The sequence below is a fragment of the Nilaparvata lugens genome, chromosome 10 (assembly GCF_014356525.2).
Source record: "Nilaparvata lugens isolate BPH chromosome 10, ASM1435652v1, whole genome shotgun sequence".
Lineage (NCBI taxonomy): Eukaryota > Metazoa > Arthropoda > Insecta > Hemiptera > Delphacidae > Nilaparvata > Nilaparvata lugens.
This window is the reverse complement of record NC_052513.1, coordinates 12,158,365-12,185,101: the sequence shown is the minus strand read 5'-3', so window position 1 is coordinate 12,185,101 and position 26,737 is coordinate 12,158,365. Positions and strand designations below refer to the sequence as shown.

The 26,737-nt window shown below is 37.3% G+C and overlaps 1 protein-coding gene across 11 annotated transcripts in view; it reads right to left on the bottom strand.

The window, feature by feature from the left end:
• Positions 1-26,737, bottom strand: part of LOC111049000 (trithorax group protein osa) — a 466,078-nt gene that overhangs the window by 169,899 nt on the left and 269,442 nt on the right. For 2 of the 11 annotated variants that reach the window (XM_039436319.1, XM_039436321.1), the window contains exon 2: positions 19,641-19,675. The exons of the other annotated variants lie outside the window; for them this stretch is intronic. The gene's annotated coding sequence lies outside the window, so the exon portion shown is untranslated. The remainder of the gene's footprint in view (positions 1-19,640; positions 19,676-26,737) is intronic. 11 annotated transcript variants of the gene reach the window in all.

Below are 26,737 nucleotides of genomic sequence, written 5' to 3'. Positions count from 1 at the left end.
AGAGAAAAACTAAGAATACTCTTGTACTATTTCTCTCCCAAATTTAGATCACATTTTAAAAGTCATTCGGAGTCATTCAAATACACATGAAAAGTCGATAGAGAACTAAAATCTGCATATTGACCTGACAGCTCTGTTCGTATTTTAAGGTTAAAACGTGATTTTTGAAAGTTTCATGCTAACAAAAAAGTGACATTTTCATGAGTGTGACAGCTTCAATAATATGCTAGTGTCAATAATATTAGTGATAACATAAGAGGTTCGTAGGATAACAAACACAGATGAAATTATGAAATATAAAGAAAAAATTCAGAGAAAGCAAATTTAAATAATCAAGAAAACCTTATCATATCAAGAAGTCGAGAATTGAATGAGCTATTATGGATTATAAAACCAATAAAAATAGCTGAAATGTGATTTCACAAAGACAAAGGATGATTAAAGATTGATTTATTCTTAACAGTGGAAATTATTAAAGGTGATGAGGAATCAGATTGGAATGAGAAACATGAATGTAGGGAGAGCTGTTGAGAGCTGAGTGTGGTTGGAGCAGTGATCAAGTACCTAGAGAAGCACAAATATTTGGAGAAAAAGAATCTGGGGTTTGTCAGCACAGTTGATAGAGAGGGATGCCATAAGAAAGGTGGTGATATTCTTTTTTCAGCGGAGATAAAGAAAAGAATTCGCCACCTTCAACCGAGATCAAATAGGGCGGAAAAGTGGAGAAAAGCGAGCTGGAATTGCAGGAGACGGCGATATGATGACGACGATACTGAAAGTAGTGCTTTTCGAGAGGAAATCTTGCAGAATCATCCTGAAAATGCCACTTTCTTTGCTTCAGCTGTTACCCTGGTGTCTCTGTCTATAGGCATCGTTTCGTTTTCTATACGCCCCTCAATTGTGGCCAATTTGCCGCTCTTTAATTTTTGATTTTGTCATTCTTTCCTTTTTATACCACCAAATTCTCTCTTCATTCCATATTTATTCCATCTATTTCGTGAGGCGATATCAGAGGTCTTTCTCAATAAGTGATTGCTGAAGAATACTGTCTTTTTGTGATTTCTGACGGTCAACCACAATATTATGAGACAAAAGCAGATATAGATTTTCCAGTCTTTTTATAAATTGGATATCACAATATAATATCAAATACTCAGTTTAATACTCAGGATATTATATTGACTCTATTTATAAAATAGAATTATAGTACGCTTCAAAATAATTAATAAAATAATGAAACAAGAATTATTATTTTATTAATTTTAAAGGGTTTTCTATTTTATAAATACAAGAAAGTAGCCCTGAATTCATATATTTAGAAAAATATATTGACTCATTAATTACAAAATGCGTATTCTTTAACGAGGTTCGTTGAAAATTATTTTCTAGTACTGGAACTCTCTGTGTCAGATTTTCTCTCAACAAACATTTTCCAGCACCTCCATCCTGATAAGAGCTGGATTACAAATATCACATCCAGTCTAATTATCGCACATGAATGCGTGAGTTGTTATCTTTGTATTTTGTCAAGACGTTGTTATTGGTTCAAGAAGAGCTGAGAAGTTAGCCGAAGAACTAGAATAAGAAAATCAAGACCGCTAACATGATAATAATTCCGAGACGAGCAACGTAACTTTGTTATTGGTTTTAATAGAATTATGAACCAAACCCTCCCGCGGTATTCTCAGCTTCGAAATAAGATTCTGTCAGACAATGCGCTCACAATGGTGTAGTTCACTGCTAGACAATATCTCAATTATTATTACTTTGTGAAAATCCTATAGAATAAACGTGCAACGAATAATAACGAACATGATATAGACTGAGAAAATAGCGTGGATTTGTGAGGGAGTACATTCATTGATACATTCAGTTTCATTGATCTGTACGAGATCTCGAACATCACTTTATTTCCATATTTCCCTTCTTGGAAAACGTTCAGGAAAAAACAAGTAATGAATGGTTACTACTTGAAGTTTTTTTTTGTTTGTTACTATGTTATAGCATTATTTAAATACATTTTATTATATCTATTGCATTCTAATCACATTTGATTTGCTTGCATTGTGGTTTGCTATAGATAGTGGCCTAGTAACAACTTAATGTATTCCCAAGGATATTGGAGAGGTTTTATCACTCGATCAGAATTAAGTAATTTTTTGAATGAATTTCGAAGCAGATTGCGATTTCATGTTACAGATCTATGTTTCCACATATTCGGAAAAGAAGAAAATTGTTATAGATTGATAATTAAGATGTGTTCCTGGCTCCATAAACACCATGAAGACTTGATACTTACGTGCATGACTTATTCTTCAGTTTGAACATATCATCCAATCTATGAGAGAAATATATTCCTGTGATGGAAATCTATCAATGTGTTTGTTAACATCGATAATTCCTGACTACAAACTCTCTCAAAACTGTTCACTCGCCAACGCCAAAATGTAACAACATCTCTGTACCTGGTTGTATAAAATTCTAGCAAGCTACTTTGCAGTATGGCAAACAGTGACAGGGAATGAAGTGCTAGTACAGGATGCTTCAGCTTGCAACCAAACTCGACATGATAGCGAAGAGAAATGGAGATAGAGAAGATAGATTGAGAGTGAGGGAGAGTGAGTGAGTGGGTGCTCTCCGGGGCTGAACACTCCAATGAGTAATTGTCTCCATTGAGGACAAAATTCGACAGGGAAACTTCTGCCATCCACTTTCTTCCATTCCTTGATTTGTTCTTTTCCATTTTATGTTCGTTCATTCGATCATTTGAATGATCAAAGAATAAAATATGATATGGAATGACATGATAAAATATAATTATATTCCATTCTGTTCACTATTTTCCTATCAATTAACTTTACCATAATCCACAATTCATATTCTCTCCATCCGAAACGAGACTTTTTCACAATATCGGATAGAGCTAAATACTTGAAAATCAATTAATTGTAAATTGACACTCGTATGCTACATATTGGTGCTTGCAATAAATATTGTAGTTCGAGTTTTCTAATATCTGGTTGAAATACTCAAGAGATGTCCAGAACCAATTATTTCAGGCGAATCTTTTTTGTGCTAAATACATAGTACTCCAAAAACCGTATTTTCGGTTCATTTTCCAGTTCTCAGCTATTTCCGCCAAATCCAGTCATCGGACAGAAAAATTCACTTCTGCATTTTGTTTAGATAATGAATCTCGAATATAATAAGCTGTCTATCTCCAATGAGTACTGAATCAACTGATTTTAGAGAAGAATAGGTTTTTTTATAATTGTTACTAGACTATCGCCTATGGTAACATTTAGTTTACAAAAAATTTGAATTTTTATCGTACAGAGAATTGGATTAAAATCAAGTCTACCAGATTTTTAAAAACCTGCGTTATCCATCTATAAGCGAGTGTTCATTCTGGGATTATTTTGCGAGCAAAAGGACTACTAGACATTTGTTTTTCCCTCCCAAATGCTCGAATCAATTTTGAGAGAAAGATACAGAATTAGAAGAAGAGGGCTGATTAAGAATGAAAGACGAAAAGTAATCCAAGAGACAAATCCGAAACTTCAACACAAGTTTACCAAAGTTATTAAGCTAATGGTGAAAGGTTTCCTCCGTAGAAGCAAACAGAATTTTCTACTTTTTCCCTCCCGTATCAATGGTTGTTCCACTCCCGATAGGAAGCTCAACTTGCCTGCTTCTACAGAAAAAGGCTTTCGCATTTTCTTTCCTCAAAACTGGCCAATGGAGATAGGAAAAGGAATTGGAGGGGATAGTTATATAAAATGTAGAGAAAAACAGAGCTTTTTGCAATCCAGCTGGATATAATATGTCAACATAATAATTATATTGTGATAGATAGTGATCATTATATTTACTAACAATCATCTATGATTATTCATTGTGTCGACTATCAATGCATTCATCTCTCAATTTGAAAAACGATATGAGGGTAGGGAATAGGAAATGAAACAAGGAATTTAGACACATCATTCGTAAGCTCATAGCAACTTGATAATATTATTCAGAATTCAAATGAACTATGTCACATTCAATCGTCGAACCCATCGTCATGCTTGAGTCTACAACAATAGGTATAGTTTTGAAACATCTTTTAAACGAATCAATTTTACATGATAGCATAATTCTATCATAATAATGGTTATTCCATATACAGACTGAAATAAATTCCTTGGTGTATTCACGACTTGAATCCTGATATCAAATCTTCATAAGCTCTCTAATATTCTAAATGAAAACTTCTAAGGATACCATTGTCTGATGGCACACCACAGTACTCATGGAAACATATAGCTGTCTATTTCCTTGCGGCTCCCCACATCAGAGCGACTAAATTGGTGAGGTAGGAATCGTGATGGCAGACAGTGGCAGGAAACATTGAGGCAGTGTCTTAAGTATGAAATGAGGCGGCAGCAAGGAGAAGAAAGGACATGAGAAAAGGAGACCGAGTCGTACTAATGCCTTTCCCATGTCGCCAGTCGGGTCTAATTCAGGCCGCAGGACATTAGGGCGAGCGGAGCGGACCTGATCCCCGGGGACGTATTCCCGGTTACTGATTGAAATGCTGTGCTTGCCCCCAGCACTCACACAAACTTTTCGATTGCTCTGAATTATGTAAAATGTAGGCAACCGAATGAGAAGCCGGTCCTGTGTCTTGAAAGCTTTCAGCTGTTTACTCATACTCGTATAATACGGCTGTAAAATGATGGTTCATGATAGTCTCTTCTGGAATGGTTTATCTTGAGACAGGATAGTTCAAGAATCATATTTCTCCAACCTTCCTACGTATTGTTCAGAAATTTGTAGAAATTAATCTATCATCCATGTAGCACGTTATTATTCATAACACTCTAAAAACTAAACAGTCTGCAAGATGGAATACTTATGTCGAGGTGCATTCGAATAATGTATAATCTTGAGGTTATGATTTCGTTTGTGAGAGTGAAGAGGAAACATTGGTCATTTACTGGAATATTATCACCTGAATGCTATTGGAAGTACATTGAAAAAGTGTTATGACTAATTTTCAATAGAGATTTTAAGAGATGATGAATTAGAAACTAGAGAGTATAAAGTGTACGATTATTTCCAAGAGTACAAAGTAGAAGAGAAAATATCCACTTCTGTAAATCCGGAGGAACAAGTCCCCAACTGTTGAGATTGTATGAAGAATGGCCATGGGCGATCTGCAATATCTTTCAATATTCTTGGAGCAGAGCATTTCTCTCCCCAAAACTGCGATGGAAACGCCAATAGAGCCGTTACACCGGACAAGTGGAGCCACTATATTATTATTCTGGACAGACCGGTAGCTTGTTGAAAGAGCCAGTAGCAATATGGGGTACACTTAACGATTTATTACGCCAAACCCAGTTTTTTCTGCAACATATTGTCTGTCCACTTATCTTCCGAACGAAGGGTCATGTCCTACATATTTATGAACACATTGAGAGGGGCCTCCACTTGAGCCCATCCAAATGTGTTACAAATCTGGACATTTCGACCGATCTTGAATTATTGCTACAACAAAATTGATACTGGATACTGTGTCGTGATTCTCGAAAATAAAAATAAATAATACTTCTATACTGTAAAAGAAAACTTGAGTCACAATTGTAAAGTATTAGGACCACTGTTATAAGAAAGTCACAATAAATTATTAATGAAAATCAATTGGAATTTTAAGGTATCCAATTACATCCAAAATCTCCCTAGTTGAAGAGAACAGTGTTGGAGTAATAATATAACAGATAGGCTCTCGCCTAATAGTATTTGTTGTGGAAGAGTTTCTAGAATTAGATTTCCAAGTCTTCTTACTGAGTGATTGTTTTGAATTTCTCCCTCCTATTTCTATTCCAATAATTTATAAGATCAATTATTATTGAGCACATAACAGTAAACCATGAAATATTCAATGAAAAGTGTATGAAATAACAATTTCGTGCTTGATACTTCCAATATTTTGAATGGCGCTCTCAATACATATTCTATATCGCATAACCAGTGCGGTCTACCTACGGTTGAATGCAGTACTTTAACTATGAAAATCGATAGTGCAAACAACACCGTGTCACCCACCTATTGAGTTCTATGACCCGAATTTAATATTCAGTTGTATTGCACATTGCCTTATTGGTCAACCGCAACAACAATATTATTGATTCAGCTGAATGTCATTCCATTCATAGAACAGAGACAGAGTGACATTAGAAACATTATCATCCATGATGAGCTTGTACCATAGTGTCGGAATTGTTTGCAACATTCACTGACAATAATACAATATCCCCATGAATGCACGAGTTTTTGTTCTATTTTCTGAGTATTTAGTCGTACTAGATCGTATCTCGTGTATTCCATGATAGAAATTGTATGAATTAGTACAATTTAATGAATTATTGGAGAATGTATTCAGAGATCAACATTCTTTCAATAATTGAAAGACTATTAATAAATTATCATCGAGGGTAGATTATGAATGAATTGCAATGCAAACAAACCGACATTCGACTGAATTACAATGAATCTAGCAAAAAACCTGTCGATGGCAAGGATGTTACACATTCGATTCTATCAAGAGGTGGTCACTCATACGTTGATGCAGTCTTGGAAGCAGCCTCCTCTTTCTAATGCAATACCAGACAGGACCACTCAAGAGCCTTTAATAATTCAGAAAAACATCCTACTCCGTTCTTCTCAGCTTTCTCAGGCTTTTTCTCAATCTCAATCAAACAATATCGATCCTTGAAGATTTACACTGTATTTTCTATAATATGATTTCATTCTCTTAATTGTCCATTTTATTTCAACGATTTACTAATTATTCCAAAACTAGTTTTAGAGATTTAATTTCTTGTTATCTCTCAAAAAATATGAGAATATGAGAGTTTTTAGTTCTTTCATTCAGTTCTAACGAGGTCGAATTATGAAATGTTTCGAAGTGGAAATCGATAAATTTAATGTTGTGTGCTTATTGAAAGTAATTGGAGGTCAATTATTATATTATTTTCCCATGGAGTTCGTCTCTTTTGATAGAGGAGGAATATTTATTGGGAGGAATGGAAGGTTAATTATTATTCTCTTATTCAGTTTGTCTCTTTCGACAGAAGGGGAATTTTTTATAATCCTAGCAATTCTTGGAGTTTTACATAGGAATCTTCTAGCTTCACACATTCATTTTCTAAGGTTCCTCCGTGTTGGAGTAGAAATATTTGCTTCAGGCGTCCGGAAGATAAACGAGAATCTAAGTGAGTGGTTGAACGAGAAATGCACAGAAAAAAGATTTGCTGCCGGTCGACTGCACTTTGTAATCCGTGAACTCGGAAGGAGTAAATCTTAGCTGGATATCCATTAGTTGTCGATGTAGTCGCAAGGAGCGCTGACCGTCTCCAGCAAACTTCTTGAAACGCTTTGACCCTTCGAGTGAATTATGTAACGGCACCGAATCACTCGCCCTTTGATTTCCCCCTAAGGAATCTTCGACAGTTTTTTTTACGGCTTGCAGGAATTTCTAGTGCTCGAGAAGTGTCTTGCAACAGCAAAAAGCGAATAAAACGAGAATACTGAGCTAGTTATGTAAATATAGAGGAGCGAACAAGGGAAAAATGGAAAAAAGCAACAAAGAAAACCCTGATGATGGTAGTCGTAAATATTGTGAAGGCGTTCTGCTCTGATTTTAGAAATCATTTGATGCGAAAATGCATGAAGAATGAGGAAAAGAGACGAAATTTAAGCTCTTCAATGTAGGTAATCTAGATATTCTCTCTTAACTGACATTTATGAATAATTATGGTAATTTCATGCTCTGTATATATAGTAAAAATGGAAAAAAATTGATTTCATAAATTTTTCATGACTTCCGTGCTGTTTGTAAGGACATGAGCATATTCAACATCATTTTCTGTGCCATTCGAATTAAAATTCCGTAAGCGGTGCTGGAACAAAATATTTCCAAACAAGTATTATATAGGTGGCACACGCAAGCACACACACATAGAAGAACATTTATCAATTTCCAATGAAATTGATTGATTATTGATTCTTATAACCATAGAAAATATTATGATAGCTTTCCTCAATATCATCATTAATCTCATCATCATTATTATCTTCAAATGCTATTTCTCACTGAAAACCCCGTTAGTGACACAAGAATTAATGCAGCTGATCAATACCAATTTCATGTGAAGGACCATTTGCAGTTAGGATCAAGCCTTATCTGCGCTTCACTGGAGATGAGATATTTTCGTGAACAAGAGGAATGTAACCGAATAAAAACATGGCGCACGGAATGGATGAGCAATAATATGGATATGACATCGACTTGGGACTCGAAACCGCACTTCAAATCGAGGACACTTTGTTTTTATTATTATAGCCGAAGGGTTGGATCCAGTGACGCCTATTGCTCTTCGTGCTGGGTCTCGAACCCGGCAGTCTCCTTCATTTTGAGCTGACCATCAGTTGTGGGTGAGCCCTTCCTTGGTCCTTGGACTGTCCTTTCTACGATTACCACTCGTCATCTGGTCAAATAACTGAATCCTTCATCCCGGGCCATCGTTCACGTTCTTCGTTCTGATCCCCTCCTAAGATTGCCCCAATCTATCTTCAGATCCATCAATTTGCAGAACTTTCTCCACAAACTATTATCGATTCGACTTCTTTCTACAGAATATGTATGGGTGGGCAGAAGTTGTGGAATTTTGCCTCCTATCAAAATTCTGTTTGTGATTTAATCTTGTTTTCATTTCACACTTGATCACAGGAGACTGTTGGAAATACTCTAACTCCTCTGATCCATTCAGAAGCACAACAATCATTCACATTGAAGATATATTTGTTCATCATTCTCAATTAACCCTGCCGATTCTTTTATGAGAGTTAATGCCATTGAAAAGTTGAACTCACTGAACTTTCGTATATCAATAAAGCTCCCGTACGAATTCCAAATTACATTAATGTACATCAATGTCAAATACACTACCAAGTACCAATAGAATTATCAATAGGCTTGTAATCCGATTCTCTGCGGCCTTCTGAACTTCCAAAAGATACAATACAGAAGATAAACGTGAAATGGCATATGATATGATTCAAACTAGTGAAAGTATTAGAGGAAGATGTAAAATTTAGATGATACAGTATTAAGGAGGAGGATGTGAGCTACGATGATTTGAGACGAGAGATAATTCTATCAAGGTCATGCGAAATTAATAGATTTGAGACAATGTCCACAGCAGAGATTGTACGAGTAGTTCGAAGTTTCTGAAGATCACAGGAAAATGTATCGGATGTTATTGGCTTTGATAGGAGAATATACTTTACAAAGATCCAGCAGAAATTCCATACCAGACCTGCTTACGTCAGCAAACACACCCAATTCTGTCAGTGCATTGTTGTGACCATTGACTGGACATCATGACCAGCCTTTGAAAAAGTCATGAAGAACGAGTGAACACCGGAATCGACTGACTGCCGTGCTTCCGTGCATTTCATCTTCCCCTCGGCGACCGGCGCCCGCCGTTGGTTTGCATAAACAAATTTCCCCACAGATTCGTTTGGACTTGGTGGCCGCTGGGGCCAAAGCTGTTCTCGGCCTATTCATATTGACTGCCTTCCCGTTCCCCTTTCCAACACCAATTCATGTTTTATTGCCGACTAGATGGACCAACCAGTTCAATGCGTTTCAACGAGGACTGCTATCAAAAGGGAGCAATATCGTGTCGACGTTGTGAACCTCTCATTCACAGGGCTGTTGCGATTTATTGTATGCAAATACGATCAGTGACGATGGTCTTGTAGAATGTCATGTAATCAATAACGGAACAAAGAGTTCGAATTGGATTCAAAAAGAAATCAGAACAGTGACTTGATATGGGTAGTTTTTTCGTGGAAAGAAAACTAGAAAACTATCTGGATTTTATTTATGGAATAGAATGATACGAATAGGTCTTGAAGATGAAATTCCTCATACGATTGAGGACTAGATTCTGGTATTATTATTCCTAAATGACTGAAATGAGTTGAAAATTGAGAGATCGATCGACAAGATATTCCGTTTCTTCATTTTGTAAAGATTCGTCTGACTGATAGGAGAAATATTCCTCACTAGAGATAAAGTCACTCATATTTAGATATATTAAATATAATAATTAGTTTGAGATAGTGGATTCACTGGACTGTAATGATTCAATGAATTCATAAGTTGACAAAATGTGATGCAGCTTGCGAATTGCCAACCACTGATAGGAAATTCAAATGGATACCACCAGAACGTTATCACAAAAACTCATTCGTTATGAAGTGACACTTTACAAGCTTTGAGGCATTCAATCAAGAAATATCACTGTATTCATCACATTTTTAAACATACGTAAACTTAGCTTCACAGACCAGCAAGTAATCAGATAATTTGGAGAAGTTATGAATGTAAACCAACTCTTGTGCTGGCACAAGCGGTAATTAGGTCTGCCTCGCATACAGGCACGAGGTTAATATCATGTGAGAATCAACCGAGCCGGAAAATATTTGCTCTACCTCTAATGAGTGTGTACTCAAAACTGTGGTTGCTATGTCGGTGTGCATATGCGTAGGTGTTTCATGTACCTCACATGAAAATTGCTACTAATACACTCATACAGGTGATGTACAGATTATTTGTTTCTTTTCATCCTTCCTATTCCACTCTCTCACTATTCTTCTTTTATAATGAATGGTTCCTCTCCCTCCTATCTTTCCCTCTATTTTTCTCTTGATCAAATTCGAAACATCGGTAAGAGGAACCATTTTTACAGCTGTAAAATTTCCCCCGTCTCTCACATTACACGAATACGTTCCTCCGAATATCCTCCACCTTTTACCCCCAAATTTTCTCTCTCCATCTCCGGCTTTCTCTTCCTCTCCACAATCTTTTCCTGCCTCTCAGTTTTCCTCCCAGTACTTACAGAGAAGTAGCATTAGAGACTCAGTGGCAGAGCAGCCGCATTCTTTGGGTTTTATCTCTCTCCACCCTCCACTGTAATTACTGTGAATCCCCCAATTACTAGACACACCCAATCAGGTTGTCCCTTGTTGTACTTTCCGTCCAACGTGTTTGGCTTTTGTCGTAACATCAACACCTCGTAATTTGCTTGTAGAGGTTTTAGGTTCAAATAGTTAGAGTAGAAAATCTCTGTTACTGAATGCAGTCAAATGATCATAAAGCCTCTTTTTCTAGAACTCTTCAGTTACGCGGTGTATTATTGAGCTTGGATCGACAAAATTACATTTCGATATATTTCACTCAAGTATAACTCATCATTTTTCTAAGTTTTTGAATGGAATCAGGAGATGACATTAGCTGCTCGTTATTTTCCTGTAATTTTCTGTTGCAGGTATTTTGTCGTTTGGTTTAAGAGAACTCCATTTTTAATGTTGTATGTTCCAAATTCACTCTTACATGAGTTCGATATCCCGTAACTGACATAATGCATGTTGTTTGAATTAGGATATTCTCAATATTTTCTTGTTCTAGTGGCTACTTTGATAATAAGTGGGTTGTGGTCAACGACTCTTTTTCACATTGTACTTACAAGTATAACATATACAATAATATTTATTTATTCATTTCACAATCACAACATTAAATTAATGATTGGGAGAAAATCAACAATAATAGAATAGTTATATTATTGCAATATAGGCCTACACTGTCTACATTGTAGAGTATGTCATTACCTATGAATATATCTCATTACCTTGCAAGTATCCTGTTTTATTATCAGAATTCCATCAATGAACTACGGTAAAATTTATATATTATGTAATATTCATATAGACAGTAATTATGAAATTATTGTAAGTAACTTGAAAATATAATGAATCTTTTTCAAAAACTTTTCTATCTGTTGCACTTGGAAACTCAATCACTGAGCTTCTCATATCTATCATAAAATATCTTGCTATCATGTTGATTGATGATCACCGCCAGACAACAAACGCCAGAGCTGAGTGACGTCACTCGATTAATACATCGCATTACTTCAAGTCACTCGGCTAATTGCAACCGCCTATCTCCATTTAATGCGGTGCAAGAGACCAGAGCAGTCAGTCAAACAGACGAGACAGTCTGCTGTTTCAGGCGAATAATTTGTCGCTCAACAGCCTCAGGGCAACACAGGCGATCTTTGAAAACAACTGAGAGGACAGATAAGGCAGAACCGAGAAGATATATAGTGAACGATCGTTCTATGTGTACGTGAGAGTGAGTGCTGTGAAGAGAGGGGAAGTTTGACAAAGATGATGTGATGGAGTGGAGTGGAAGAGAGTATGATGAAGTTAGAGAGACGAGAATTATAACTGAGGAGAAAGAATCAAGTAGAAGATAGAAAGACTAGACTGAGGAATGAGGAGAGAGAATCAAATGAAAAACAGTGAATGAAAGATGAAGAGGCTGGAACAATATCTGAGAAAGACAATGTGATGAAGAAACAAGGATTCGCGATTTAATAGGAACTCTTGATGGTGAGGGAGAAGGAGGAAGCGTTATAAGAAGAAATAGGGAAGAGGGAATATGGATGGGTGAACAGAGGAAGTTCAAGGGAAGAGAAAGAGGATGGTTTACAGATTTATGGCATTGTAATGGGAGCAAGTGCCACATCACCGTAGCTCTTCTCTATACAAAGACAGCTTAGGATATAAATTGGATTTAAGGACTTCTTTACTCTTTTTTATACCCCTTGTTTTTCTTAGTCAACCCGCCTCTGCTTTCTCTCCTGTAGTATATCTGGAGTCACCTCAAGCTTTTCTCAGAGAATTGTGGTGGGGGACTTTATAACGACGCGATTGTTGTGGATATTTTACAAGTGTGTTTCGCTCCTCAAGTGTCATTTTGGGGTCGGAGTCTGTGATATCGCTTCCGAAAAACTAACCAATGTCCTCTATGCTCCACATAAATGAGATATCAGCAGTATTATTGAATATAAGCAATAATATTTTTAAAAATAATATTTTTTGAAAAATTATACATTCACGGCAAATATATAGAGAACATTGCTGGCAGTATGAATAATTTGATAGACAGATACTATCAGTTATCTTTTCTTCAGATATATTTCTACTATCAGCTAATCTAACAGCAATTTCAATTGGAATGTGGAATCTTTATATTACATTTATTTCTACCATCAGTTAATCAAACTGTATTCTCAATTGGAATGTAGAAATGAAAGATAAAGATAATCATTGAGGGAGTTAGAAGATAGTAATATACAGTTTATGAAATAAGGGAAATGAAAATCATGTAATTTACTTTAGAATTCATTTACATTGTGAACATGCAAGTTTCATTGAAGAGCTATTCAGTATGAGATGACATATTTAGTATTTTGTATTCATGTATTTGGAATGCAATTAACTTTTCTGATTTGTTTTGATATTGGATTGGACTTTTCCTGTCATGTATGATTAATTGATAAATAATTAAAAATTGATTCATCCAACGTCCATTGAATCAACACTAAGGTGTAATAAATAGGATATTTATCACTCAAATAGAATACGATTGAAGGCGAGGTAGAATGATCTAGAGAAATAATCAGCATACTCAGGAGAAATAGTGGAGAATTGCTGAAGCAGTGGAGTCATAGCCGTCTGTATTCGAATGTCGTAAAGCAGCCGCGTCTGGCACATAAACAAGACACCGAATCAAACTTCTTCTCTAGTTTGACTCTTCTTCCGTAGTGAGCGAAATAACCTAACAAAGGTATTTATTGAGGGATCAGTGCTTTATTCGGCTCGCTTCTCGTATAGCCCTTTTATTTTGATCAGAATTGTCCAAATAACTTCCGCTCCATTACGCTGCTATACGGGTCTAGGGTTCAATCTGCCAGGTCTTTGTTTCAGGCTCAACTGGTATACGAAGAACGTGATTCCCATAACTCTACCTGTTGTATCCACAGCTCCAAGGGATCTTCCTCAATGCCAAGTATAGTTCATAGAAGAGGATGAAGGCTGATTCCGACGTATCAGTATCATGCAGTGAACCTGTCCGGCACAATGAGAATATTATTCCCATTAATAAGTTTTATTTTTCACCATTATAGGTTTTTTCCGCTATTATGAGTTCTATTTTTCGCTATTCATACTCGCTCGACCGGGCTAAGTGGAAATAGTACCTTTGGAAGTCATATCAATTATATTTTCACTGTAATGGATACTGTTAGTAGGAGTCCGCCAATCTATTACTACGAGTAACACGAACGAACTAAATAGACCTTCTTCTCTCATTTGTGCTTATACCATAATCATAAACCTTTTTTTAGTGGAAAGCAAAATGATAGAGAGACTAAATTCAATTTTCCCTCAACCTCACTCGTAATTTGAATTCTTCCGAACCATTCATCTAGAAATATTTTCTTAAGTTTATATGAAGGCTAGCGTCAATAAATTTCCAAGTATTTCAAAGAGTTAGGATTAGTTTTGTAGAGAATGTTGAGTGAGGTGTAGTGTTCCACTAATCAAATTCAATGAATGGAGAAACAAATAATGAAGAATATATCGTTCAACGTATTCAAAGACCACAAGAAGGTCATCGACTTCAATTCACCAGTGTATATTATTGGAGTAATATGATATTTGGAGAGGAGGAGGATGGAGTGGAAGAGAAAGTGAAGGGGAATTTGAATGCAGAGGAGTGAGAGGGGTTGGAGGAGGAGGTGGATGAAGAGAAGATGAAGAGAAGGATGAAGTAGAAGAGAAAGAGAAGGTAGAAGGAGGAAGTGGTGGATCAGGGAGAGGGAGTGGAAGGGGAGGAGTAGGAGGAGGAGGTGGAAGCGGGTGGGGAGGAAGGTGTCTACTAGGAAGGGCGTTCATCGTTAGTTATGAGGAGCGTACAAAGGTGCTCGTTAGTAGTCGAGAAGAGTGAAGAAAATATGAGATGGGTCCGAATGGTCAGCTCTGTGAGAAGAGGACACTCCAAGGATTCGGACGTGCCTATCTGGATTTACACATAAGTTGAAAGCATGGGGAGTGGAGAAAAACGATAATAAGAAGAAGAGGGAAGGGAAGAAGAGGTGATTGTAAAAGAGCTCATCGTCCACGGGTTTGTTGGCTACGGATTAGAACTTGTCCAGTCTCTGTCCCTTCAACCAACATATCCCTATTCCCTCCCTCTCTTTCCTTTCCTCTCAACGCTCTTCATCATCATATAGTCTTCATCCCTCTCTCAACCCTGGTGACTCAAGAAGACTCGAACTCTCTCATCATCTACGAGCTTTCCTGATCAACACCCAGACAAACCCCTGACCACCAACTTTCAAGCAGACCCTTGCACAAAATCCAAACCCCATTTCTCGAAACCCTTCCAATTCCAAATTGTAATAATGATAAATGCCGTTTGACACTCCCGGGTCCACGACAGTAGTTATCGCGTCGCCTTGTCAGACGCCTTTGATATGCATATTGAGCTGCTCACGTGATTTAAGTGTCCGAACGGTGACGACTGGTCGAGACCTCAATAATCTGTTCTATTCAGCAATAAATGAGCTATGCAGGACAGGAACTCATCAGCTGTTTGGGAGAATCAAGCTTGTATCAGACAACCCATTAGTCATCATTAAAACATTTCACCTATTCACCAATGTGACAAGAAGAAGAAAAGGGCTTCATCAACTGTTTGTTTCAAATTTGATGGATTTGAAACTTATGGAGACCGCATGAAACTTATGTGGAGAAAATCACATAAATGATAGAATGATACGCCTACAATTGAAGAGGCGAGTGGAATTGTTTAAAAAAATCTTGAGTAAGTATGACCAAGGATTTATTATGGTGTAATAAGGTGATTCTGGTTGATCAAATCATGAAATAATGAAATAATGAAATATTTTTTAGGATTGTTTCACTAGTCTGAACCAATACGATATCACATAAAGATCAGATGAGAGCCATGTTATTCCATTGAAGGGGGGCTTCTTGAGGGCTACAATGAAAAAGAACAGTAGCAATGAGCTAAAGATTAAAGTCTCAGTAACCAGACGTGGAATCAATAAAAAATGAACAACTGAGGATCATATGCACCATCTACGTTCTATGTGTAATCTTATCTGAATTTCGGAGAGGAACACACAAGGTTGGCTTATTTTTACTCTCTATCATTTTGATAATAAAGAATGAAGTTATAGTTTCATTTCTTATAATGTGTTTCATTCCGTGTATAAACAAATAACTGATACATCCACGCTACCGAAATGGTTCTTTTGAGCCTAAAAGGAATTAATCTCTCATCATATAATCTCTCTCTTTCATTTAGAAAAAGCCCAGGGCTTGTGGGAGTCAATCGTCACTGATAAAAGTTACAGTATGAGTAACACATTAACACACCAGGTAGGCCTATGGTTACAATGATTTGAAAATTGCCACATTGACTCGAAAGTTTTCTTTAGTGGGTCATGTATTGCTTTATTCTTGAAATTATTTCATTATTCTCTGAAGACAGTCTATTGCCACATTTTGTCTAGGGATAAGCTTGCCAACACGAGAACAAAGAATACAAACTGAGACCTGAGCCACAATACCACACACGTGCACTTTTCCTGACACAGTCATCGAGAGAGAGATATTGGATGGAAGAGAGCAGTAGATAACTTGGGGAACAAACTTTAGAAAAGTTTGACTGAAGTTTTGTTGTTATACGCAGAAAAGTAAGATGGCGGAGTTTCCTGAGTGCCAAGCTCTCTTCTTGTGAAGAAAGAGATAAACGATCGGAGAGAGAATGTCGAATACAGAGAAGGGTTGCCTTGCAAGAAATAATAGAGAGAGTAGGAGAGAGCGTTTGACAAAGTGTTGTACAGGAGCCATCTTTTCTATCCCACATAATGTAAGGTGGATAAACATCCAGACGATCGGCACATTTCCAGTTTCCACCCATTACTATAACGCAGTAAGCACTGCATTTCCATCCATACTGAAGGAGGTCTGTGGGCTAACATAAATTTAATTCCATCCACTAATAGAATATTTCAGAAATGGTGGGTATGTGTGTACTCGTCTGTTGTGATTGTGATATCTCATGACACTATCTATAAATAAAAAGGATTTCAACAACACTTTTGAAGAGGTCCGTGTGCTACTGAGTATCGTACCTTTTTTTCCAAAATTCAAACAATTAATTACATGAATTGTCGATTATTGATGATTCATAAGTATGAGAATAACTCTTCTACTCGTTTGAATTTTTACGAAATATTTCCTCTTCCATCAAATTTCCTAGCTCTTCCTGAAATCTCAACATTATATAATATATCACCTTAATATCGTATACATATCGTAAATATGAATCTGATTGAATATAAACTTTTCATATCTCGTCAAAATATGCTCATCTTCTTCCATTTTGGAGGAACTCCTTGAATAAGACATTTCGCTTAAGAAGATATCATTGTGAAATCTATAGAAGAGAAGTGAGACCGGTTGATGAATGTGGAAACACCAGCCAAATCAACAGGTGAAGTGAGCTGCGAAGATTAATGATGCAGATTGATGGAACTCTCTAACCCCCCACCCATTTCGCTCACCCCACCCTTTCTCTGAACACGGTTACCATATCCACCCCATCAGCCTCCAATTCCCTGTCTTCGCTGTTTACTGTCACATTAGTTTTGTATACATCATTAAACGAGCAAGCAGAGCTGCAAATTAATATAATTCAATAGTGCGTAATTCGGTTTGGCGTTGTGAGTGAGTGCATATCGACGATACGCGCCCGGTGTGTAGGCCCCACTGCAGCACTCAATAAGCAGCCATTCTCTCTCTGTTGATGATCAGCTGCTCATTTTGCTGGAGATGGAGACAAGCCGCAAGTTTGTCTCTTCCCATGATAAGGATGATGAGATGAAGGGGGAGTTAGTCATTTGCCTAGATGTTGTTTAAGCAAAGAGGAGATAATATCGAGGCTATAGTAGTTCTGAAATTTGAATGAGCTTGAACGAGAAAAAGTGTATTGTACTTCTATCATGAATTAGAAAGAGCTACTATTCCTCAGTAGTCAATTTCTCTTCAATCTCAAACATGTACCTGATACATGATATTCATTTTCATTTCATAGGGCTACTACAATTATTTAAATTTAATTATAATCATCTAGTACCCTTCTTATAATTTATTAATGCACAACATGTTTCAACGCGTAAGAGTCATTTTCAAGAAACATGATACACAGGTGATTTGAATGAGAAGAAAACCTTCAGTTCTCTCAAGGATATTCAACATTAATAACATTAATCAATGATGTAGGACTGGGGAATGAGTTTTATATTATTCCTGTCTCCATCGAATAAACTTCTAAGAGATTCTCTGGGATTATTTTAGCAGGAATTGGTCATCAATCCATACCTATTCAAGTTTCACTCGAACTCCCAAAATATATCCTGCATGTTTGGATGTAGAATATAACCCCTATTGGGAAAGTGTGATTCATTCAATTAGAATTCATACGTTTTTTGAGAAAGAAATGATCAAATAAGAAATTTCCAGAGTAATATCTCATTTGATAGCTGGAATATTGATCCACTTTTGCCCCCTGAGAAATGTAGTTGATAAGTGGTCCATCAGCAGCATCCTAATTGCCGAGCCGACAACAAACAGCGACTGTTTGCACAAAACTAGTTTCGATTGCAATCAGCAATTCCGGCAATAATTCGAGGCGGCTGCGATGAAGTGATCGAACAACGGCTAATTTCGGCTCGGTAGCGGGCGTGAAACGAAGAACAACGGGCATTAGTATTGTAAATCAGGCCATGAGCAGAAGGGTGAGTCCGGCTAATTGACCTAAGGGGTGTGTTAACAAGGAATAGGGCTGACCCTTCGATATCTGTTGTACCCGACAAACAGGGGGCTTCCAGCCAGCAGCCAAAAATCCTTGGCGCTCCCCTAAACGGACTTCTAGTCCGGCCGTCTTCTATCTTGGCTTGGCACCAAATTTATATCACTTGGGCGGGGTGTGAGTCAAACACCAGCGACAAACGTCCACCGAAGTGCTAATGAAATTTAAGAGATCTACACTGACCCTCCTCCTACCTCACACCCTTCCGGTCCAGAACGGCCGCACTACTGCAATCAAACGAAGCCGTTATTTGCTCACCAGCAACAGAATGCACTACATCACTTTTATTTCGTTCCGGAGCCGTTTCTTTCGCTATCCAATATTATCCCTTTCATCACTCTACTCTACCAAGGAGACACACTCCAAGACATTACCCCTCCTTGTTGCTACTTTATCTTCTCGCTTTCTTTTTCTTTTGCTATTTTCCTCCTACTAATTCATCAGTTAAAATATTTCCCACTAGTTCTTCGCATTCATCCACTCTCCGGATTGGTATTCCTTCATGTAAGTTATAAAAGTAAAATTAAAATAGAATCTTTTTGGAAAAAACCTCTTACATATTTCAAAAAAGTAACTCCATTAAAGTTTATTCTAGGAAAGGGTTCTGAGTTCTACTATATCATCAGAGAGCTAAACTATATTGTAATTTTTTTCTATTCAATATCACACAATTTCTAATGAACTATTAGCTGTTACATGGAGCATAATTGTCAGATCAGGAACAAAGCGACAACACTTCTGTGTAACCAAGAATAATAGTACTCACTTCAATAGATTCGATACATCCTCAAGCAATCATACCTGGAACATAGAAAATAAAGGTTTTAGAATATGGATTATCGGTTCCATAATCGTTTGATAATCCAAATGATGGTCGTATGATCAATTTGATCATATCGATTGATAATCCAATCACAGGAGAAGTAAGTTCACCCTAGATGGATTCCACATCTTAATTTGTAAAATGATTCAACAAAACGTATTGCTCTGTGTTGGTGGAATTTGAAGTGTTAAAATATATAGAAAGACAAACTGTAATCTAGTAAGAGGTTGATTCGTCTACGCTACGGGACTAAGACAGCGGAAACGAATCCTTTTATCTCGGATAGGGAGCATCCCTGTTTTTCCGGGGAGCTCCGCTTTGCCAAGGAAACCTCCAGCTTTTGTTCCTTTTTTATGAGGGTGGAAAAGAACACAGAGAACACAGACGGGTCTCTGCTGTCCATCAATGTTCAATTGATCGAAAGCGAGCGACAAAATATTTCTAGAATCCAAAGAGTCATCGTCCGGAACGAACCAACAACTTTGCTCTATTTGAACGGAACGGAACTGAAAACGAAGAGGAGGGATAGAACTGTGAGGGAAGCTGTGAAAGAAGTGTGACGTGGAGCAGTTGACGGAACTGGAGCGAGAGGATGAATCAAAGTGAGAAGAGCAGTAGAAGAGAGAGAAGATGATATTTTTGATAAATACTTGGGAGTATCCAGTACAGTTGGGAGTTGCTCCGTACCGAGTTTTTGACCTACAGCAATTCATGTCCAAGAGAACATTTATGTAAAAATCTTCAATATTCGAACTAGAGCTGATTTTCATTAGAAACATTTCCAGACTAATTTATGTGTAAGATTAATTTATGTGAAAATCTTCAATATTGGAAACGAGAGTTGATTTTTATTAGAAACATTTTCAGACTGGAATTTATGGAATTATGATTGAGTACTCTTCTACAAGAAATTCATTCAGCCTTAGTCATAATGATGGAAAATACCAGCGAAATAGATGAAAATGATGATTTAGTTCAGAAGACGAAAACAAGGAAATTCAAATGAGCTATTTTCAGAGTTCTTACTGGATGATAGAAAATAAATATCATTTATGAGGAAGTGATAAGTAGAGTGAATTAGAGTAATATTCAAATATCCCCACATTAGTAATGCCTTATGAACAAGTACTATAACCTAGTACAATATCAATAGTTCATTATCTATTGTTAATCACAACATTCCCCATTATTAACAGGCAACAATCCCCATTATCCACAGTCTTATTGATGGAAAATCAAAAACGTGTGAAACAATTGAATAACTTGATTCGAGACAAAAAACAATTTATTCGAATCTGTTATCTGTCGGTTTATACATGATTGTTACAAAATCATTTAGTTGACATGAGTTGGGAAATTAACGATGACATTCTGATTCATGTTAAAATAACGAAATCATGAATCAATTCTCAGATTCCACAAAAACTGAATGAGGAAATGGATAACGTCTTGAGCAGAAATAGGGACGAACATTACCAACATCTTAGTGCCACAGGGGAAGAAAGATACGTTTCTTACTTACTGTTCACATCAGCATTGACAGCCGAGTTTTTTGAGATGATATCCTGAACTTTCTTTCCCAACTTACTGTCCCATCAGAGCGGGACGTCTTTTTAGCTGTCCATCCGATATTTTAAGCCATTTAAAAGGTTAACAGAATAAGATTCGATGTCAACAGATCCTGTAAAGCTCTCTTCGTATCATCCCCTGACTGGTTGTCCTTTTTCCACTTTAGTCTCCTCATGTGAATGTGTGTGTTTGTGTGCAACGTCACTTAGTCCCCTCTCTAATCCCGTCTAGCAACGTTCTGGGTTCTGGTCCAACTTCTTGTTCTTTCACGTTGTGAACCGACTCAGTCTGCTTGTGTCGTATGAGACGTTTTCACTGAGCTGAGTGAGAGGGTTGAAGAGTGACAGCTAACAGGTGAGAAGAGTCACACACGGTTCACAACGGCGACAAAGAGGTAGAAACGACCAGAAAGGGAACGAGGTTGAAGACCTTTTCTCCCCAGCGCGAAATCTCTCCATCAAGCCGAGTCGTCCCTTGCAGTATTGCAGACTCCGTTGACGTGATTCCTCCCCCACCTTCTTCGCTCCTTCTTTTTCTTCTCATGTTCATTCATTATTACAGTGATCCGGCCCGGTAAATCTCATCCCCAAGCACATACTTAACAACTTCCTACAAATTTAAACAGTTCCAACATTTTCACTCCCCGAAAACACTCTTCTTCAATCCACATGACGTAGACAGCCTTCGCCTAGAGGATAGATTGAGAAGAGTGACAAAGAAAGTGGATGAAACAGGAGTAGTGAGTGGATATGCTGTGATCTGCCGCCGAGCTTATTCAATTATCATGAGTAGCGTATGAGTAGCATAGTCGCGGGGAGGTATTGTTTTCAACCTCATTGAGATTCCCTCTCAGATTCTCGCCAGAGTATTATCATACTGGGTGCATCAATCCTTGCTAGTTTTCTATGGAAGTGAGTATTATTTTCGACAATGTATTGATAATAAGAGGGAAGTTCAGCACATGGAAATATATCAACGTATCAGTTGAGGTTTGATATCTGAAAGTGTGAAAAGAATGGACATCCATCTTCAATAGATTAAGCATTAGAACGAATTGCAACACTTTTGTAGATAGAAAGATGAATGGATAAAAAATTTATCTTTGGAACAAATAACACAATAATTCCAAAGCATAACAGAAATTCAATCAGCATAGTTCATGCCATCAGCCAGAGTTGGTAATTTATCTGTTCATCTGTTTATAATAATTATTGTGTATTCCAATGTTAATCATATCTCTAAATATTCCGTTGTGAGATGAGAAATCTGAGATTCCCTCAAGAATTTGTATGTTCGATCATTAAAAAGGGAATATTATTGTCTCTTGTATTATCATCGATAGTCTGATTCTAAAATTGATTTCTCTGGTACAACAGGGGATAATCGTTTGTCCTACTCAGCTACGCCATTCCATCCCTTCGATCCTCCTGTATCCGAATTCCATGCACTTTGAGAAACATAAATATCCTGATATTACGGGCTGCCAAAAGAAAAAAGGGATTGAAGGGTGATGTCTAGACGCTTACCGAGTCAAGGGGATGATATGCATTCCCTTCTTTTTCCCCAAGTCCCTTGGCGTAGCACACTTACAGCCCATGCTAAACGCTCTTCCCAAGAAGAGAGAAAAATATTCGAATGGAGACAGGGAAAAGGTGAAAGCAATTGCAGCTGAGCTTGAGATTCTTCTCCAACCTTACGTTTCCCACAGGGAAGTTCGAGGGATGCGAGAGAAAAGGCCAACGACCATCATCATGCCTTGAGGAATTGGCATTTTAAATTTTTTGAAATAACTCAAAATTTTCATCCCAAGTAGTGATCTCTGTTAGAGTGATATATTTACAAGAAATTCAACTCAGTTTCTCAAGGTCAACCTGAGACTCATTTACGGATGTTATAATATCTCAAATTCTCATCCATTACATCTTTTTTGATCAATATCCAATGAATATCATTGACTTGATCGAAAATTTTCAGAGAATTCAGAAATCAGTGCTTCATAACTATAAAAGAAAAATGATTGGAGGATTGTTCTATAAATTTCATAACATTCTGTGAATATCAAAGTATAAGAGCTATTCTTTAAATATATTTTTTATCATTCAGTGGAAAAAACTCCATATATAATTCTCTACAGACAATAAAGTTGTTCTGGAATTTGAAATATACATTAACGGAATATTCCTTCACATATTGTTATCACAGGTATTGTTCATGGAACCGAAAAGGATTTACAAATGTTTACACATTTACTAATCTCTATACCCAGCTTTGATTTGGATTCTAAAAATTAACTGACTCTGTGTCCTATAATATTCTATGAGATTAAATTAATCCTCATAAATTTTCCTCCACTGACAATGCCCTTTAACCCTTCATTCTACACGATTTGAAATGAGATCAGAACCACTAGTCTCAACTGCCAACAACGGTAATCGTGATAATAATTCATCGACGCCTCCCGAAGATAATCGGAAAATTCCCGGTCTATCTACGTGACTTACAGAAGTCGAAAACAAGACCAGCCAGAGTTTATCGTCTATGAATAGCTTAATAATACTTGGGATGGTATGGTGTCTTTTTGTTGACTACCCTTCGCCGAAAATCGTACTGGGAGTGAAAACGTCCCAGAGGCCATTCAAAGCCAAGTTCGGATCCGGCAACGCCTTGTTGAGGCTTCTTGTTCTTTCACCTCAATCATCACCTCCTTCTTCATCCTCTTCCTTGTCTTCTTATCCTTTTTTCTTCTACCACCCTTCTCATTTCTCCTCTACAACAACGTCAACCGCCTTAATCTCTCTCCCGTTTTAAATGGAAATCTTCACCGAAGGACGAAAGAGATGCGCGAATTTTGAAGGGAAGATTCTTAACCCTTTGATTCCACATTCAATGTCTGCACCCCGCCCCTACCACATCCTTTGGTGCCATCTCTCAACTCTTGCACTCTGCACTGTTAGTGCGAACGTGATTTGTGTGCTAAGTTCGGCAGGCAATGCTCTTTTCTTCAAAAGAAAGTAGTGTGCAAAAATACTTGAAATTTGCATAAATGGCATTAGATTTCATAGAGTAGTATCCACGGTTTTTGTATGATATGAATCTTCGGCTAATGAAATGACAGTGTCACTGAATCACTGACGTTAATTAAGGAGTTCAATATTAATGGAGAGAAAATCTTCGACTGAGTGGAAATGAATTTGATACATATGAAGATTACTTCCTGGACAGATTTATTTTCATGGAGCCAAAACCTCTCAATTACGCATCATTCCTGGAATATATGTGCTGGGAAAATCTATCAAACTCTCAATCCAACACCAAGTCAGTGAAGGTTTTATTATGAATCAATTAAGGTGTACTGAAAATAATAATTTTATTCTATGTTTTAGAAACCTTCTATTATTTTGAGAATCCTTTAGGAATTCAGAATATTTGGACAACTTTAAAAATACTCCCAGCTACAGGTAGCCTGTGCGTAGCAAACCAAAAGACAGGTGCATTAGATGAGTGATATATTATATCCGAAGGAAGGGCATAAACCGACGCCTTGCACTTAAATAGCCCAGCCTCGCAATGCCGCGATGTAATATAAAGACGCTCCCTCAAGCTCAGATATGATTTATAGGATGACTGCCTTCATTAAGCCAGGAGGCGTTCCGATTTTTCCAGCCTCTCTTCATTTTTCCCGGCCAAATTTCCCTCCATTTTTGTTTCCAGGTTCATGTTTCTCTTGAGTGATATTCCAAGACAGGTGAGACTTATTGCTTTGTCACTGGTTTGATTATACTATTTTATCATCTAATATGTTGTTTCGAGGCAATGGAATTCGAAATAAAAATGAGGCTATAAAACTCCTACAGTTCATACAGTAGTACAGTTGTACAGTAGACGTACAGTAGTAAAATCATTTCAATATAATGCTTTTTATTACTGGAGGAATAGAAAATCAGAAGCAGAAGAAACAATAAAAGGAAAAAGCTTAATATATTGTGAACTATAATAGCTATAGCAAATGGTGAGCTGTATTTTTTCCATTAGGGCTACTCTTGGATATAAATAAAAAAATCGAAGTACCCTTTTTAAAATTGTTCACTCACAACATGTTTTAGCTTATGATGCCATTATCAAGTGATTGGAAAATAATATTTTCCTACAGTTACGTTGAAAAGTGGCCATTGCTGCACTGATTACAGAACGCAAAGAATCACTTTTCCGCTCTAGTGCGGGAAAAATTTTTCTGCACTCCAGATTTGCAACATGGCAACGCAAAATACTTAGTAGGTTATATGGAGCAACAGTGCAGCAAAATCAAAATGAAGTTGGTAACAGTGACTGCTGTGGCTGCTATAGTGAGCAGAGGTGCAACGAAGCACAACGCGCTAATTATTATTCATTATATATTATAACCAAGGACAACGAGGACTTTAGAATTTTAGGATTAAGGTTTTTATCAATAATAAAATTACACAGAAAAGCATTTGATGGATTTCAGGCAATTTTACCCATAATTACCCACTTTTCATATTCAATGGTAACTGTAGGAAAAACTTAATGTGAAATACGTGCGCAAAGTTCCTCTGCTGCACTCAAGAAACCATTCCGCCCTCGCCTACGGCTCGGGCGTAAACGTTTCTTTCGGTGCAGCAAACTGACACTTTGCGCACTAGTTGCACAAATAACTATATTTTCCAGTGATTTATTTTCCAATCACTTGATAATGGCATCATATAGCCGGAACATGTCGTGAGTAAACAATTATTTTAAGAAGGGTCCTTGATTTCTATTCTTATATATTAATGGACTGTTGGCTATGAACGACTCTCATGATTGCAATACTGGTATTTCCAGTTCTCATTAGAAAATGGATCTAATCGGTATACAATTGAATCAGAACCATTGGACTTCTCTCATTCCAGAAATGAATGAAGTCAAGTCGAGAGTTTATTCTATATTTTGACGGAAGTTTACCGGATAGCTCTTCACTTTACTCAGCGAGATTTTTGAAGAAGCTCCATCTTTAATCCAAAACTCAGGCAACCCCCCCCCCATCAGCAGCACCCTTCATCCATCAAGGACGACCTCAGTCGCGTCAAAAGCTCTCATCTCTCTAATCCTGAGTCAACCCTTGCCGGCGTCAACATCCTTCACAGTCAATTTTCTTGCGCAAATATTGAGCAGATCGGATGGATGAAAACGGCTGAAGACTACAAACGATAGATATTAGCTGAAGAATGAGGGTGAGAGATGGAAAAATAAGAGGCAGAAGAAGAAGAAGACGAGGGAGGAGAATACGAGGGAGAAGAAGACGAGGAAGAAGAGAAGGGCGGAAGAAATGGGAGAGAGTACTACCTATCCATCCACTTATTAAAACAAACCCTAATTACAAGAAGATGAGATGAGCTGTACTGGCAAGGTAGGATGCAAGTCAAGAGGCAAAGAAGAGCTGGATGATACTTGATGCTTTGCCTTTGCTGCCT